This window comes from Argiope bruennichi, chromosome 4 (assembly GCF_947563725.1).
Source record: "Argiope bruennichi chromosome 4, qqArgBrue1.1, whole genome shotgun sequence".
In the NCBI taxonomy this organism is placed as follows: Eukaryota; Metazoa; Arthropoda; class Arachnida; order Araneae; family Araneidae; genus Argiope; species Argiope bruennichi.
In genome coordinates this window covers 87470418-87490745 of record NC_079154.1, presented here as the reverse complement: position 1 = coordinate 87490745, position 20328 = coordinate 87470418, and the positions used below count along the sequence as shown (strand labels likewise).

Sequence of the window (20328 nt, the reverse complement as noted above, 5' to 3'; positions counted from 1 at the left end):
GTCGCAGCTTTTAGAATATCTAATATTAATCTGTTAAAAATATTTTAATATCAGTTACTGTCATAGTTTGTATTTAATTTGTTCTCAAAAGGCCTCTTGGTTTGTAATTTTCAAATTTTAATCTATTTCATTACGCCTTTTAACTATAACTTTTAATTGTAACTTTGCCGCCAAATCTTTAACTTTTATTATTATCTGCCAGATTATTTTAATTGATTACATTATGTTTAGGATATTTCTTTTTCCTTACATCATATGGACATGGTAATTTTATGTTCAATATAATCAATAGTTATACAAACATAGTTTAATCTGTTTAACGTCACATAGATGGCAAACGTCCGCACACTAAAATTTAAATCCGGTTTGATTCCATTTTCTTGCACCACTTTATATCGCCAACGGATGCCAAATCGCCGATACCATCTTGCTTTGTAGTATTGGTGATATGATATCTTTTGGAGATAAAAGGAGATACTAATTAGTGAATTTTAACCAAATTTAATTTTAACCTACGACCTTAAGCAATATGGACGAAGATATGCTTCGTTGCTTTTGCAGTGTCTTCATATTTTAATTGAATATTTTTTTTTCCCTTTTGCACTTGAAAGAGTAATAAAATGGAGTAATTATCTGCTATATGTAAGAATTCATTTTGTCACTTCGGGGGAAAATGCAATTTATAAGTTCATTATATTTTTAAATATCACTTTCTGATTTCTTATAATTCTATAATTTTTTTAACTATCAAGAAAATTAAAAATGATACACCGTTCGAATTGAAGTTTGAGAGATGACATCAGAATGCCAAATGTACAGCCAACATCTTTCAAGGTGGGCTTTTTCTTTTGTAAATAAGTAATCTACATTTGATATAAAATCATTTGTATCGTAACATTTTAAAATTAATTGGCAATTTCTTTTCTTTCTTTTGTTTTTTTAATTAGATTTTCGAGAAAATACATTTTTACTTACCATTATCTATGCTTAAGCAGTCTGATAGCAAATCTTCTGAAATTATATATTTCATCGGGATGTTTGATTAGAGTTTGACATTTGCTTCAATATCTTTCTGTTCATTATGATTTTCATATCACACAGTTTACTGAAAATATACCAGATGTAATGTATCCCGTTCAAAAAATTATTACTTATTCCTGCTCATACTTGTTACTGAGCCATCTACATTCACTTTGTTTATTTATTATGCTTGGGAAAATTGCGTTCTCTTATAACATTAAAACATTTTTTTGTAAATTTTTCACTTAATTTTCTCAAGTAATCATTTGACAGCAAAAATTATTTATTTACCTTTTCAAAAAATTTTTTTTGCTTAATTCTTTTATAAGTTTACAAAAGTATAAAAAATAATAAATATTTTTTAATTATAGTAGGATTAATTCAAATTCAGTGGTTAGTTTTTTTTTTTAATTATTTCTACTATAAGTTTGTGAAATTGTGAAAAACAAAACAAAATTCTATTATTGTGGTAGTTATTCAAATTTTAAGCTATTCACTGCTTTTTTATTATGCGAAGAAACCATGTAAAAAATTGTCTTTTTTCGTTTTGTAATTATTTACCTTACATGCATTAAACAATTCTTTTTGTTTGGTTTTTTATGCATTGTTTTATGAAAGATTTCCATTTTATAAGTATAGAAAAGTGTAAAATGAAACCTTCTTTTCAATTCTTCTATTATTCATTATTAAAAAAACCAGGTCAAACTGAGTAAAAGAAACGGGACTCGGGAAAAAACAAATATGGAAACTAAAACTAGAAAAATATATGAATAAACACAGAGTTTTTTTTAAAAAAAATGGAATTAATAAGATTCGAAAAAAGTATAACTTGTATTCATCAAAAATAAAAGAACTTTAAAAATAATTATTAAAAAATTATAAGCAAAAAAATTTGATATGCATTTGAAATTCAATTATTAAAATAGCAATTTATTTCAAATATTTTATGAATATAAAATGTGTGCATAGTAAACATGCAACGTATGAGACAAATTTTAAAAGCTTAGGTCTCATTTCATAAAGAAATCAAATGAATTTTTTTTATAAAAAGAATTTGAAGAAAATAAAAGTTATATTAATAAATATATAAAAGTAACATCTGCCGTGACCAGGATTCGAACCTGGGTTATTGCGGCCACAACGCAATGTACTAACCACTATACGATCACGGCTTCGATTAAATTTTCTTTCAAAGATATATATATCCTGTAACGAGATTTAAAAATGATGCATTTTCTGGTAAGAAGCGAAGGTGTGGTATTCATGCATGACCGTGTGACCCTGATAATCCTGGAACTTCCTCTTTCTATTAAGCTACTCGTATCATAACAAGAATCCTTCTAATTACTATTTAATCAATTACCAATGGTTTTATGCATTATAAAGAAAAGAAACATTCTTTGTCAATTGTCAATGTTGATAAACGGTAAAAAATCGAGGTGTTGTAGCTAATTAAAAAATTCCTTTGTAATATTTATTGAGAGTACTTAATTTAAACATTTTTATAACATTAATTGATTGATAACAATAAATTAATTAGTTATAATCAACCATATTTATGTTATATCAATGGAAAATGGGAGAAAAAAGATTTATTTCAAGAGTGTTTATAATTTGTTTCAAAAATAACAATTACAAAAGTTCTTTATTTTTGCTTATCGACAATTATTTCTTTAGTTTGCATATTATTATACTGCCGGTTTCAAATTAATAAATTTGACTTAATTCAAAATTTGTTGAATTTCTTTTGCGATTTAATATTTTAATGACTGACCATCCTAAAAATATATAATAAAAATTCATAATATAATTAATATAAATAAAAATTCGTTTTATAATAAATATAAATAAAATAAAAATATATATAAAAATTCGTTTGTAAGTATGTTAAAAATCCATGTGAAAAAAAATGAAAACTAACAATGGAAAAATGTCAATATCTAATTAATAAAAAAGGTAACTATCGAAACAGACTTTAAAGTGTAATTTGTTTTCATTTAAAATAAAAATTCTTATAAGGTCTCAAAAGCAAGAAAAATATACAATTAAAACTTAATTATTAGAATAATTCTATATTGCAAAAAGTTAAAGAATTTTAAATCTATACACGAAAAAAGACAAACAATTTAGGGGTTAAATTTTATTTTATTAAAAAAACTCAATTGAAATGTTTTTCATTAAGAGAATTCGTAGCAATATTGCTAACATTTTTTTTAAACAGTGTAAAAATGAGCATTTGCCGTGACCAGGATTCGAACCTGGGTTATTGCGGCCACAACGCAATGTACTAACCACTATACGATCACGGTTTCGAGTAGATTTGCTTTCAAAGATATATATCCCCTAAAGAGATTTAAAAATGATCTATTTTCTGGTAAGGAGCGAAGGTGTGGCATTCAAGCATGACCGTGTGACGCTGATAACCGAACTTCCTCGTTTTATTTTAGTTCATAGCTTTATATCTACATAAACTCTTTCTGAGATCATCTAATCATATTGTTGTTCAACTTGTATTTAAAATATTATTAAATATAAATGAAAAATTATACTGAAAGGAAGTTGATATAATAATTAAAAAGGTAATTTTTTTTAATGTTCAGATAATAAAAAAAGCATTTCTATAAGATAATTGTTTTGAAAGATATGAGCGTCAATTTCCGTAAGCAAGTCATAGCGATTAAAGCTAGACTTAGGATTAATAAAGGGAAGTCAAAATAGAAACTTTTTGGAATGATTTTAGCCAAATATAATCGTGATAATTTTTAATGCAACCTTAAAAGCCTATTGTTAGCATTTCTGGTATATACCCGGGATTGCAGACTTTTAGAGATTATTTTGAACGATGGTACGATTTTGACATACTTGGCCAGAAACGGTATACATTAATCTTAATTCTTACTATGATTACTTATCTGGCAGCTGATTGAACTTTTTGTTTAAAGTCTATTTCTTGGTTTCTTTTATATCTTCTTTTCTCTGACTGAATGTCCTCTTTGATGACATGACGAATTATCTCCAAAAAATTTCTAGTAATATTTTGCAGCTCCATTAATTAGCTAAGCGAAGCGTTCAATTCAGTACAGCTGTTAAAATGTTCAATGAATGAAGTAGATGGGAATTTTTAGGATGTTTTGTTTATATTTTTCTGTTGTCATTCAGCATTTAGTAATAAACTAGATTTCTGCTTTAGCGTTTTATATATAGAGAGAATTTATATTGTTTATAATTTTATGAATAATATCCAAAATCGTTTGGCGGAATCTGAAAAAAATTAGCGTGTCAATATTTATTTAAAATACAAGATCAACACAATTTTTGCTTTTTCTCTTTCTGTCCTGTTGATAGTAAAAAAAAGTAAATAAATAAATAAATAAAATTTGTGAAAGTTTGAAAATTAGAAGGTATTTTTAAACCTTATTCTCCTTTCCATTTATTAAAAACAATCCAAATTCCTATCCTAAAATTTTGTTACATGATATTTTAAGATTGATTCAAATGTCTTGTATTTGACTCCCTTGTCTGTATCAGACGTTGCATTCTATACTAAATGATTTTTATATAACGCAATTAACAGAAATAACGCTAGCCTAAAAAATATTATCATATTAATAAGGCATTAAAAAGTGTTGTTACAAACTGTGCTAAAAATTAGTTTCGAAAAAATTAATAAAATTAAGGAAATCCTTGCACGGTAATTAAATTAATATCACTGGAAATCTAATTATTTTAAATATAAAGTGGAGCGAAAATGTTTTTTATTGTCTTTTAGCAAGCGCATACTTCGAAAAGTTTAAAAGTTATTATTAATAAGCTTTTATAGAAATAAAAACGAGTTTGGAATAATTTGTAGTATGATAATGTTACGGAATTTCCGGGTTCGTTTGGATAGTGGGGGTTATATGGTGTGAAGAACGCTCAATCACCAGTCGGCAGTAGAAAATAAAACAACGACGTTTATTTACACGAAGACACACAGGACAGCACAAAGACGATAACTATATACAGCACAGAAGACGATTATCTTCAGCCGAGACATGCAGCATACAACAATATACACAGCAGCATACAACAGTATACACAGCAGCTCTACTCCGCTAGTCCCTGGAAGACGAGTTCTTCACCGTCGCTTCCGACTACTCTTCGACTCCACTGGTCCACGACCCAATTCACCACCGGTTCACAACTACGATGACTCCACTGGTCCACGACCCAATTCACCACCGGTTCACAACTACGACGACTCCACTGGTCCACGACCACTCTTCTCTGTCGCTTCCGACTACTCAATTCACCACTGGTTCACCACTCGACTCACCGTCGACTCCCCGGCAGCTGCAGGTGCTTCCTTTTATAGGTCTCGGGAGGCGGGGCTAGAAGCCTCTCAACCAATCAGGAACGTTCGAGGCGTATCTTCGTTCCTACTGGACGGATCGGGAAAATTCTCGATGTTTCGGGTATAATCTATTTTGGCGCCAAAGTCACCAAATTCGTCGCCAAATGATCGCCAAGTTTGTCGCCAAGCTCTGGGACCTCCTATGGAACCACTATGCTGGGAAGCCACATCACAGGTTCGTAACAATAATATTAAACCTAGGAAAGTGGTAGTATTCCGTCCCAAAATAAAGTTCATCCTTTTATGTCAACCACTGATATTTTTAAAGGATTTGCCATGAGATCTACATAAATATGGCCTTTTATAAACAAAAGTTGATTAATAACAAATATTTCATCCTAAACTTTGATCGAAGAAAATAAGAACAATTTACAGAGAAAGAAAAAAAAAATCTGATGTTGAGAGCGAAATGTGATTATTTTTAATAACTGTAAGATTCAGAGAAGGAAGAAGTAACTTTTAGAATCCATGCCAGACTTTTCGTTAAATATGTACATTTTGGTCGATTATGTAGAATATACCTGAATGAAGGCAGGTTATTCGTAAAACTGAGTGCTAAATGAAGTTGATATTGTCAAATGATTGTGGCAGGTTTTGACGAAATGTGGTTAATGACAATTTTCTATTTTCGAGAGTGAATTAAATTTATTCTATCAGATCCTATCGCTTAAGTATACTTTCTCAAGTAATGTAAATGTCAGCTAAAAATGAGTTGATTAGGAGATTGAATGTTCTATTTAAAATGAAAGTTTTATTTTTTACAGCTGAATTTTACCACCAGTTCTTACTCGCTTTAACGTGCATTTCTAAGTCCTTGATATTTTCTTCTCGTGCCTATTAAATTCCATCATTTCTGTTGTAATGAAGATTCGCACCTTGATTTTTCTAAAAAAAATTAGGGATAGAAATATTTTAAGTTACTCCAAAATGAAGGCATTAAGTAGTTAGTTTATATGTGATGTTGCACGAAACAAGTTACATTTTTATTGAAAAACAGTAAAAAAAAAAAAAAAATGCATTACTTTTAGATATCTGGGAATGGGTGGTTAAATAAATTCTGAAGCAACAAGCAATAGTTTCTTATTTCAAAGGTATTCTTTTCAAGCCAATTGTCTTCTGTAATCACAAACTAAAACAGGTGTTCCTATTTATCCCATAGTCAGTCCTGTTTGTTCCATAATAACTGGGATCATACGGGGTAATTATGAACACTTTTATAACTTCTAATAACTAATTCATAAATTAATTTAGGAAAAAAATGGCATTGTGTAATAAACCCCCTAGAACATGATTATATTATCTCATAAATCATAGTTCTATCTTATCCATGATCTATAGTTCAAAATTAATTCCCAATTATTCCAAATATGTTTTTAATAACACCAACTTAGCTGTGTTCCCAATCACCCTACTTCTTTTTTTATTAGATTATAAATTTTATCAAGTATCCATAATGTGTGAAGTAAGTAATTCTTCATAAATTACAATTTGAGAAAAATTTGAGGAATGCTTTAGCTAGATTATGTATTAATATGTAAAATAATTAACATGCCCTATGTATTTAATTATTAAAATTACAAATTAGGATGATGTAAAGAAAAATATAACCAACGCAAGCATGCTTCTACCGACTTTCTCATGTGCTATCACATGGTACTTTTTTTTTTTTGCTTCACAGCATAATGAAGATAGATGAGTATGGATTTTAGTGTATTCCTTTCCAAGATTAGGTTAAACGTCCATTATTAATTCAAGAAATATAATATGAGCAGCAGAGAAATATAGTGATAAAAAAAATTCAGAACCAAATTGCTGCTCTTTGAATTCACCAAAATAATTTATAAAACTCGTTAATTAACTAACATGTGAAACTAAAAATTGAAAATGTTAACCTGGCACCTGTTTCTTCTCCCTACCGAATGGATAGTTGACCTATATCTTACTTATCCTTTATTTGGTTTATATTCCGAACAATCTAATTTCGTCCTAATTTGTATTGTACAGTTAACTCTCGTATAACATAAAAAGTTAGTGGAACAGAAATTTTATACTTACCATCAAATCTGAATTAAAAACTTTCGAATTGCCAAGTTCTGTTGTGATTATTTATTATATAATTATCTGTTTAAAAAATAAAATGTTTGAATAAATTATAAAGGATTAAGCACTTATTACCTTAATTACAACTAAATATTTTGAAAGCAATTTGAAATGCAAACTATTTAGGAAATTTTAAAGATCTTATATTTTATTTTACAATGCTTCATTTTATCATTTCATTTAATGCTCTTTACATTTCTATTTTTTTTTCTTTATCGTTTATCTTAGAAATAAATTATTTAATAATAGGCTATTTCTAAGAAAAAAGAAAAGAAAAATCTTTCTCTTCAATGAAAACACTTAAAAAAACTAATTAAACAAAAAGTTTATGTCCGATTTGAAAAATAGATTATAAGTGAATTTAAGTATTTAAACTTTTCTCTAAACAGTGATTTAATAGTTTTAAAAGTGGGAGAGTTTGAAAAAAGAATAACATAAAGAGTAATGTGCGTATGTCGGTGCGGAGGGGGAAGATTAAAGTTTAAACCGAAGTTTGGGTAAAAGTTTTACTATATCTTATCTGTACCAATAATTCTGTTAGAGGAGAGAAAAAAAAAAAAAAAAAAAAAAAAAAAGGAAGCGCAGCATTTCTAGATACTGGAAGAGAATAGGGGAGGGAGGAAAAGAAAGGGGGAACCTTATGACCTTTGATTTCTTAGTGTGATGGAATTCACACTCAAAACTCATGTAAAAGTGTGACTGATTCTCATACAGATGATTAAACATCCCTAAAAATGAGCAAGATAAATTAAATGGTTTACTGAATGTTCCATAATTTTAATTTATATAATATAAAAGCAAATTATATATATTGTTTTCATAAAAAAATGAAGAATCTAACAGTTTAACCCAACAGGAATTGTTTCTCATAAAACTCCGTAGTATATTCTCTCAGAAAGGTGCCGTGCATTGCTGCGCTTCGCATAAAAATTGTGGACATTCTGTGAAACCGTGAAAGCCAAGAGTGCGAAGATTTTTATTATCAGAATTCCAGCACATAAGATTTGTGTTCCGTAGTATAAAAAAAATAACCGAATATGCATTTTGGTCGATTTTTTTTTCTTTTTTACTCTTTCGTATAAGAGGAATAAAGCGAAAATATTGTAATAGTCTAAAAATTAAAAACGATATTTTGACGAATTCCCGTATCAGACCTCCTTGAATTTGATAAATGTTTTTGGAATTATGTCTGTTTATCTTCCTGTCTACGAATATGATTACTCAAAAACGATTTAAACTAGGCTTTGGCATATGGTCTTTACACAGAACTTGTAGATTTCTATCAAATTTGAACGACATCCATTCAAGGGAGATCTGTCTATCTGGCTATCCAAGTGCAAGTACACTCGATAATTATAAAGGAAAATATAATTTGGTACGCATATTCAGCATCCATAATGTAAATTTGTACTACATTTGGAAAAAACTTCCATCAAGAGGTTGAGAGTCTGTCAGTCTGTGTTTTGCATGTATGTACATGCAATTAATAAAAAATGCCCCATCTTAGGTAAATGAAATTTGCTTTACAATTTTAACATCTAAAATGAAGATTCTTTTCAAATTTTGATACAAATATGTCAAAGGGTTGATCATCTGTATATTTATACTTTCTCATGTACGTAAACGCAGAACTGTAAAAGATAAAGATTAAAATAAATGAAATTTGGCGTAAGATCTTGCGACTACAATTACAATTTTATATCAAATTTTGTCTTCAATCTATTGGAAAAAATGAGTCCAAAATACATATTTAATTTTCTGATACACAAATATTAATAGCAAGGTAGCATTTTATAGCCAAAAAACGCATGCTAGATTCAGTAAAAACGCTAGATTCACGTCAAACATCAATCTTTTATAATTATTGTTTGCCCATAGTATGCAGTTAATACTCAAGTACCAGTTTTCTTTACTATAATACGAAAAGCATAATTCTCATCTATTAAAATAAAAATCTAAGCATCCATGACATTATGGTTCTGTCCAAAATTTACAATTTATGGAGGAGGGGTGTAGGAGAGAAAGCATCTCCATTAGAAAATATGCGAGAAAGTTTCGGGAAAACTTCTCCTGTTCGTTTCAGGGCAATTGAAATCGAAATATGGCACATATATACAATTTTAATAACAAGATTACATACTGCTTTTTTTTATTTGTGCTATTATGCTTTAAAATTATCCCATTTACATGCATGCGAAAGTACACACTAACAGACGGTCAGCTCCCTGACGAGATTTGATCAACATTTAATACGCATTTACGCTTTGGGCGCCAAACCTGTGCACCAAAATTTTATTCATCCAGTTCTTTTCTTTTCGCATTTATCATGTTCGCTTGTATTCGAAAAGCCAGATGACTGAGAGAAGATTTTGTTCAAAATTTTATTGAAACCTACAAATTTATTGTAAAGACCACGTATGTCAAAATCTCAAATTCCTTTTTTTTTTTTTTTTGACGATCACAATACTTTCTCTTTATATACTTCGCATACGAAAAAGTGGAAAAATTATCATAAAAAATCATCATGTTAACAATTACAAATTAGAGACACTTTTGAAATTACGCAAATGTGCACCAAGTTCTGCATAATAGGATTTCGTATTAGCCAGGCTGTATCGCATGTGCTATAAAGAAAGCACACTTTATATTTAAATATATCATATCCTGTATTTATAATCAAGTTATTTTTGTCACATGTATAATCAAATGATGCAATTTTCTCTTTGCATTATTCATTCGCGAGACAGGCGGCATTTTATACGATGTTTTGCATTGTACCAATACTTCTTGTATTCTCCGTATATATGTTTGTATTGCAACTATATTAATAACTCACACATCATTATATACGAATTACCTCAAAACTATATTAATAACTCACACACCATTATATACGAATTACCTCAAAACTATATTAATAACTCACACACCATTATATATGATTTACCTCAAAACTATATTAATAACTCACACACCATTATATATGAATTACCTCAAAACTATATTAATAACTCACACACCATTATATATGAATTGCCTCAAAAATATATTAACTCACACATCATTATATATGAATTACCTCAAAACTATATTAATAACTCATATACCATTATATATGAATTACCTCAAAAATATATTAATAACTCGTGTATCATTATATGTGAATGTCACATTATCCCAATGAAAGGATAAATGAACCATTTGAAAGTCCTACACCATGTTCTTGAAATTCTTAAAAAAAGACAGTGTAGAAAAAGTGAATTCAGTACAAAAGCGAACACCTGTAAAAATTTAAAATAATGATAAATAAATTAGACAATCTATAATTATCTTTTTTCCGAAGAATTTTTTTTCAAGATTTATAAGTTTTGTGTCATGATTTATCAGTATAAGAACTCCATGTGTACCCACAACAAATGACATAAATTCTTATATTTTATTTGAAGTTAAAGATGATTAAAAAGAGAGAACAATTGAATTCCCCCTTGGCTCTTTTCACTTCCAAAAATTCTTTTACCCGACGATTTTCTCCCATTAAGCGTCTGAATAATAACTGTTTTTACTTTTATTGAAAATGGCGCTCGCTTTTATTGTTATTTTAACCGAAAAGAACGCATTTAAAAACATAACGAATTCTTTCTTTGCAGTTTATTTATTTTCTTTTTATTTTCATAAAATTTATGATTCATGCAAATCTGTATGGAATACGCAGGGCGTTTTCTGAAATTTTTCCATTTTCACGAAATAAAGCTATCACGCTACAGTCTGAAATGAGTAAATATTCGCTGACATTATTATAAATGTTTCGTGCTTTTTGACCATTTGGAATTAACTACTGCTCAAGAAAAAGGAAAAAAAAAATGAAGTGTAGAAATATATGCTTTCAAGTGCATAAAAATTACTTTATAAATTTTGTTTAGATTTTAAGAATTTAACTGTGTTTTTAAATGTCCGTATACTTTAAAATTGCCTTAAGAGGCAGACAATGTTTTTCCTTCAAATCAGAATACTATAAAGTTAATTCTTAACATTATCAGCCCTTACATAGGGCTTACAGATATATACTTCCATATAAAATGCAAACTAAACACTTTCAATTATTTTGTAATTTCAATCAGAAGATCTGTAATTTTAATCATCTGGATCCCATACAACAATTTTATTCGCAACTGCATTTCCATGATATTCATACTGTTTACATTTTCTAATGAATTTCAGAATCAAAAAATAATTAAAACACCTTTTAAAATTCTTGCCTGACTTACTTCACATGAAAAAATAAATAAATAAAAACTGCTACTTAACATAAGTTTTAGAATCTTAAATGGGAAGACGTGAATTGAATTTAAAAATAAGATAAAGTCTCATTTTTCAGATAAGCATCCAAAGCTTAATAATTACACTAAAACATACTTCAGAAAGGCAATCTCTCCATACAGTGAAAGTAAGTCCAGTAACAAAGTAACTGTCAAATGCGTAATGGTATCCAGGCATGGCATTAAAATAATACCATGGCCAGGATGCCATTCACTCAAATTTGCAACACAATGGGTTGGGGCAAAAGACGAAAAAAAAAATGTTCCGAAGATCAGTTACTCTCGCGACGTTACTGAATAAATAAGTAAATAGTAAGACTATTTAAAGTACAATTTAAGTGTAGTTAGGCATCGCGTCGTAATCTAATTCATTCCCAGTTTTCCCTAAACAAATGCAAATTACACCAAGATAAAATATCTGCTTTTTGTTCATTCACTGTATACAACTTTAAAAGCGGCATAAATATCCAATTTTATTTCCAAATCACCCTAGAAGACATCACACCTCTTTCTCAAGCCGTTCACTACGCCACGTTTAAATGTCCAAAGATAGTTTCGATCAGCTGAAAATGGTCACGCTTCTCTTTATCACGAATCCTTTACTCGTGGATTTGACTAGATGTATTAACATTGATGAATGTTGCACCAACAGTGAAAAAAAAATAATAATGTAATGGTAAATTATATTATCGATATGCTTCCACCTGTTGCTTGTACAATTTGTATGGTATATGGAATTCACGAAAAAAAGTAAGTGCATGTATTTCACATGCATCAAACATTAGAATTTCGATATTATATAATAGTAATCAATATATTATACTCATGTCTGAAGAGCCCATATATACAAATTATCTAATCTTTAACAAAAATCTTTCTGATAGAGTATTCAATTTCTTCTTTCAATTATTAAAAATTATCTGGTAGAAATATTTATCAAAATTTACCGTATCACTATATCAAAAATTAATGGATATGTATGGTTTCAATATAAGTAAGGTATTTAAAAGATATTGCGAATTAGATTTAATAATTATTCACTAATTATTAAATCCATTCTTTTAAAGTTAATTAAAAGAATAGATTTAATTTAGGTAATTTATAGGTAATAATTTAGGTAATTTATTTAGTAATTTAGGCAATAGTTTAGGTAATTTATTCTTTTGTAAGCGTTTCATACCAAACTAAAAGTAATTTCTTAAAAGAAATAAGGCAAGTAATATTAAGGAATGTAAATTAAAGTTTTATAGATAAGAATAAAATTTTAAGCAGTTAAATAAAAAGATGTCCTGAGAATCTTGGAGTAATTCACTCAACCTGACAAAGTTAAATTTGAAATGTATATTATTTTCCTTTTAACAACGTAAGTGCAAGGCCTAGTTGAGCAACTTTCCGTTTATCCGATTTCATCAATATACTAATGGCTAAAGATGAATGCAAAACTGTAATAATGCTGCATATTAATATTTCCGGTCTATGATTTTTTTTCAATAAATTTACTGAAGTTTTAATAATGCTCATCGATATTTTTTTTTGTTTGTTTCTCGTATACTTAGCATAGAGAAAGTATAATAATCGAAAACATTCGAATCGAGAATCGAACGAAAATCTCCTCGTTTTAGATCTTGAATTCGAAACACACACTTTTGGAAAATGCCTGTCTGCCTGGGACGTAGATAACTCAAAAAGATAACTCAGTTCTTGCATTTTTTAGTTCTCACGTTTAAATGCTTGTAAAAGTACAGAACGATAGATGATCAATATCTTAATGCATTCAAAATTTAATAATGCTGTTCACTTTAGATGCTAAAACTGTGAACCAAATTTAATACATTGACCTATTTACGCTTTGTACTCATAGTTATTGTGTTCACTTCTACTTGGACTGAGAGAAACAATTCTATTAAATGAATTTTTCTCAAAATTTGTTAGAAATCTAGAAATTTGGTGCAAAGACCAGATATTAAATTTCATCCGTCTAGCTCAAAGCATTTTCGAATTATCTTCTTAACATTCAGATAGGCAAGCAGATAGATAGATAAACAGGCATACAGACAGACTTTTCTGATCCAGAGAAGTCTGAAACGTGGAGATACATCAAAATTTCGAATTCAATTTATTTTAACTACATTATTTTTATTTCTCATATGAGAAGGTATAAGCGCTTATTGTTTATAATTATGAAATGGATAACATGAATTTCTATAGCAAAGATTTGTGGATAAAATTTGACACCTCATTTTGGGAAAGTGATGACAGCATTTGATGTATACACTGACTCGGGGAAATGTTCGGAGAGCTCTCAAACATAATCGAATGCCAGAATGATAAATGATGCCCAGTTTCTTAAAGGATATTTTGTCGTGCGGAACCATAAATTTTATGCCATTCGAGAAATTCACATCAGATCAATACTTTATAGATTCAAATAACCGATGTATGGTCAGCTCTCTAGTTTGCATTCTGTTAAAACTTTTTAAAGCGTTGAATGCACTGCTATATTTTGTTTTTAAATATGTAATATAAAATTTAATATTCGATCAAGGATAAAACTCATGAATTTAATTTCGTCTAAAACCTTTTTCAGTGTTCCATTCAGTTTTAAGTCAGGTTCAGGATGTAAATTCCGATTAAAATGAACATGAAGCTTTACTGAAGATTAAATCGATTCTTCCTCGATATATTTATACGTTTCATAAAAAGTTTGAGACAAATATAAAGGAATTGAACGTTTTATTGTGTAAGAATTAAGTCTAAAAGCGCAGTCAATATAAATGAAAGCATCTTCAGAAGCTAATATTAAATTTGGATTAAAGCAAAATAACTCTAATTTAGAAATTTCAAAAAAGTCCTCTATCTTCAAGCCAGAAAGCCCGGTGAGAATCTGTTTGCCCACAGATATAAAGGAAAGAAAATTTTATACCCACTGTCATTTCTTTGTCCAATTAATTTTATTAGAAAATAATTTTGTTTAATTTGAAAAATGAAATAAAAACAAACATGTACACAATCTTGCTTCAATGGCACATATTATAATAAAATGCATTTAAAAGAAGTAACTTATAAATTTTTTTAAAGCTGATAAATCTTTTTTTTTACATAATATCAATAAATATATCTATTCCTTTATTATTATTATTTAATTAATTTCAAGTCATTAAACGTTAGTCTATGTTCATTTAAATAATTTCAAAGCAAGAATATTTTTAAAGTTTATTCTATTCCTTAAAAAAATAGTAATATAGAGATGTTAAAAATTGTAGAAGTTAGAAACTGAAAATCCCTTTTAAGCAGCTATCGGAAAACCTTTTAATATAAAAATTGTCCGTCTCAATTTTTTTAAAATTTAATTTCCTATCTTTAATAGCACAGGAAAATAAAAATTGCACCCCCCCCCTCCTTTTTGAGCTATATCTTGAGCATCTACGAAATCATATAAGATTTTTTCACTCCTTATAACATATTTCTTGTCGGTTATAATACAATCGAAATTATTCTAATTATTATGTCCTCAAAATAACATGGGCATAGCATTTACGCGTATTTATATACCTATATATATGCGAACTTTTGAAAGAAGGATGTTTTGGCATTTACAAGATGACTTTCCTTGACTTACGGCCATTTATACTACCTATTAGAATCCTGACTTTTTCCCTATTCAAAATCATTTTATGTGTACAATATCATTAAAAATAGTTTTGGGGAATAATTTCATATGCAAAACACTACATTTACAAGAAATTTAATAAAAAAATGGAATGAGAATCCTAAAAAAAACCTATTCAGACTGTACTACATTACATTTTGTATATGGAAAAAAATATTGGAAATTCTAAGAAAAAATTATGTTTCTAAATTCAGGGGTGTTTGTGGGACCCTAAAAAATCCCCTGAAACTTTTACGGACTTACTACCGGCATTTTGGAGTTTCGAGAAGGGGGGGGGGAGAGAAATGAAAAATTACAATTATGAAGTATTGAATGACCTAATTATAAAAGTTCAATGAATTACTTTTTTTGCAAAATTAACAACCATAAATTTTCAAACATATAAACTACTACATTTTATGCAAATATTTTAAATTACCTAAATTAATTCTTTAAAAAAAATTATCTAATTTCTGCTGCTTTTTTTTATTTTCTGATGTTTGTGGGCTTGTCTTTCTTTTGTGGTGAACTTCATAATTGCAGGAAGGTTGACTTTTATTTTCCTCATTTACAGTTGAAGAAATTTCCTCGAGAACAGCACATGCAGAGGTAGATGCAGCTTGCTTTTCTGCTAATGTAGAAGGTTTTTCAGAGACTTTTATAGGTGACTCATCTGAAATACATGTTTTTAAGTCCTCTTGATATATTTTCCAACTTCTGTTCATATTCAGTAAGAGATCTTTGTGAATTGGATCAGTCATTGGATTTTTTGAGCCATATTTTTCACATGAGGTTTCTTTAGAAGCCATTAAATTATATTTAAGAGTCTGCACTGCATCTAGGGAATCAATCTTAAGAGAAGTTCTATAGTCAGTGACAAGTGTATCCATTAAGTTGAATGCACTTTCCACTAATGGGCCATGGAAGCAGCTAAGGCAGGCTTTGACCAATTTAGCCAATGTAGGATACTTATAATCATTTGTGAAATCATCTTTTAAATTAAAAACTTTAGACCAATATTTATCAATTGTACACTTGACTTGACTTCCACTTTCATCAGATGTGTAGAGCATTTCTTTGGTGATATCAATATCACTCTGGTATAACCTTATTTCAGCTTCTACTTTTGACTTTTCATTATCACTAAAAATATGGGACATAAAAGATGATAATTTTTCAAAAGCTAATATTGTACTGGTTTTACCTCTTAGCTCTGGATCTAATGCTGTAAAACTAATTAGATATGAATTTTTAAGGGGTAATTTCTGTTTCATATGCTGAAATTTCAAAGTGAAATTCTCTTGAATACATAAATAAAAAAAATATTTCAATAAGCGAAACGAAAAATTTACACGTGCATCAATAAATGAAACGAAAATTTTACACAGCGGAGAAAAAAAAGTTGCGAAGCGATCAATCACAAATAGCTAATACGGCGAAAAATCCCCCTTCTCTACTTATTGGCGCCACGCCAGGAGAGATAAGACCTTTGAACCCAGAGTCACGTTATCGCACATCTGGTCGAACGAAGTCTCGACCTTTTTTTTCTGCCGCGCCTACTTGCCGAAAAGAATCCAGAAGAGAATGTCCGAGAACCGGGGGAATAAGTCATAACTCGCAATAAGGAATGAACAAAAAAGAAGTTTTTTCCCCCTTTTCACGCATTATCACTGCCTTTGGAGAAAGAAAGGAAAAGTTTTCACCACACACACTGACCTTGCGTTTTCTGCTTTCAAAGCAAACAAAATTACCCAGATCAAAATAAATAATTCATTATTATTCCTACTTCCTTTTGAACGACGATCCCCGGAATTTCCGGGTATCGAAGTTCAAAATCCCCGGAGCACAAACACCCCTGTAAATTCATAAGAATTTTAGGAAACATTAAAACTGCTCTTTGTAACACAATTTATTTTAATAGTAAATGTTATTATGATCTTTGAGAAAAATGTTAAAATATTTCAATAACTAATTAATGTTTTTTTTCATAAGTATTAGTTGTTATTTAAGTTATCATATATATATATGTGTGTGTATGTGTGTCTTAAAGCATAAATATAAAAATAGTATAATTGTATGCACCTAATTATATATAGGCAAAAGATTTAAACGAAAGTAATTGCCATGTACTTAATTATATTGCACAATTCAATCTTTTTTTGAATAAATCATAAGAAATTACTTCCTTTGATCAAAAACACATACCTTTATAAATAAATAAAAATATTTTAATTTCATTTTCATAACAAATAATACTAGATGTAAAATACTAATTTTAAAAATAATAACTCAGTTAACAAATGCTTACCTATTAGAACTAAAATGCAAAAAATTTACAAACAACAATCAATCAATTAATATTTCAAAATTGAAATATCAATTATTAGAGTACTAATTAAAAAATATTTGGTTTAAAACAATCAGTTCTGCTTTAAGTGAAACATAAAAAGATTTAAAACGTTCTTTTTGCGAAATTTTGAGGCTTGAAATTTCTTCCTCGGTTCTTAAATTCTCTTTTTAAACTGCCACAAGTTTTTTTTTATTGTTGTTGTTGTTTTTGATTCTTAAATTTGGCACTTTCCTTGCTTTTTTCTTTCCAAAGTTTCACATATCCCCCCCCCTTTTTTTTCATTCCTTTTCTTTATACTTTTCTTCATATTTGGCCCATGAATTCCACCCACTTAAAATCGACTGATTTTACACTTTAAAATCTCTTATTCCATTATTTGCTTGAATGCTGTCATAAACAATTTTTTTGCAATGGATGTTTATTCTTTCATATTCTTCCATAAACAATGAAATAGAAAAAACTCTCTCAACAATACTGTTGCCATGGGAAAGAATCTTTATCATCTTTAACAAAGTCCGAAGATTTATATTAAGATACGTCTGTCTGTCAATATGATAACTCACAAACGCAAAGATTCAGATGCATGAAATTTGATGTATTCATTGATTGGATTCATTTGTTATATTTCTGATCAAATCAAACTAACACAACTGCAATCTCGAAATCCACGCACGAAAATTTAGTCAATCCACCCATGCTAGTGCATCCGAATCCAAAAATGCCACGCAAAATGGTTGAAATTCAGTATATAAATTTTAGATCTGAATGAAATTTTGGTCCTGATTTGATTCGGGTTCATCATCTATTCCTTCGTGAGTAGAACCAATGTGATAACTCAAAAATGTATCGACCAAAAACAATGAAATTTAATATATGATAATTTTACCACCAGCATAATTAGATGTTAAATTTCTGATCCTAATCAATTAAAGACAAGGAGTCCAAATTGCATATTTGCTTTTCTTGAAAATACGATGAAGTACAAAATCTACTATATTGTTTTTAAGTTTTGAGAAAATCGGAGAGAATCTCTTGCAAATTTAATTTACAATTAATTTGGAAGCAATTAATCACAATATCTAGATAGATGATAAGTTTAATCTAGAATCTCCTGAATTCCAAAGTGCAAAATAATTTCCTTGAACAGAACTTAAGTCGAATTATTAGTATTGTCACGGAATAAATTAAAATTCAGCTGAAACTCAAAGATGGGTTCACTGTGTAGTGGGTGTACAGTGTCACACAGTCAGCAAAAGGCCTCAATAACAAATGACGTTTATTAACACAAATACACAGACAACACATACACAAGCAAAACACAGTAGCACACTTAGAAACAAACAGCAGCCCAGAATAATAATCAGTAGTAAATAACAACCTCAGCGCACAAAGCGGTCAGACAGAACTCAGCAAGAGGAGAGAATCCAAGTAGCTATTTTCTAAGGTCTCTCCAAATGCCTGTTTTCCCCTCGCTTTAGATGTAAGTCTCCTCCTCGTCTGTCTGCCGCTTTAGTGTACCCAGATGCCGACTCCTTACAAAACGATAGTCTACTCAACACACGACTCAGTTCTCAATCGCCTGAGCTTCACTTAATGCTTTCACTTCGCTGGGCTGATACAACTAATTCTTGACTAACTAGACGACTTTATACGACTCACGATACCACTCACTTCGGCTTGGACAGCCGGCCTTTTATAGCTTCCTGAGCAGGGCAGAGAAGATTCTCGAACATTCAAGCATAACTCGGTTCCAACTGGTTCTATCGCTAAAATTCTTGGAACATTCTAATATCCATTTTGTCGTCAAGCCCGGGAATCCTTGATCAGGCATCCGATCTGCAACCAATAGAGCTGATCGTAAAACTATTTTTCTTACGATGGAACTATACGTGCTGGGAAGCAGCATTCCAGATTCGTAACAATATGGTAAGCATTTATTTAAAATTTTACCTTTATTCAATTAGATTTTTAAAAAAATATGAATTTAATGAATACAGTTTACTTCAAATTAAAAAGTGCACAGACTATGAAATAAAAAAAATGGAAGTGGAAAATCATATTTGGAAGTTAATGCACAAAGAAATTAATTTTATTTACCTTAATTTTAAGTTGGAAAAAATTAACCTTTGAATGATTTGATGGACTAATGAAATTAGTTTTAATTTTATTATAACAATAAACACTTTGTGTATGAAATTAAATTTCAAAAATTAGAAAAACATATATATATGGAAATGAAATTATATAATTAGTTAAAAATATCATTTATTTTGTTTAATTTTTTCCATTCACATATTTTAATTACCTTTTGGATTCTGAAAAATTGACAGTTCCTTCTAATCCATACGACAAATATGCTATTGATATTATTTATTTATGATACAGAAATTGATCACTAATGTCTCATTAAAAAGTTATTCACATGCTTAAATTCCAATAAAAACTAAAATCATGTTTAAAATTAATAATATTCTCATAAAAAATTAGCTGTTTTCCTTAA

At 29.1% G+C, this 20328-nt stretch overlaps 2 non-coding genes across 2 annotated transcripts; both read right to left on the bottom strand.

The window, feature by feature from the left end:
- Positions 1-2120: 2120 nt before the first annotated feature.
- Trnah-gug (transfer RNA histidin (anticodon GUG)) lies at positions 2121-2192 on the bottom strand. The gene has a single exon. It is a non-coding gene; the product is annotated as a tRNA-His (tRNA).
- A 1065-nt stretch (positions 2193-3257) lies between these two features.
- On the bottom strand, positions 3258-3329 carry Trnah-gug (transfer RNA histidin (anticodon GUG)). The gene has a single exon. It is a non-coding gene; the product is annotated as a tRNA-His (tRNA).
- Between the last annotated feature and the right edge of the window lie 16999 nt (positions 3330-20328).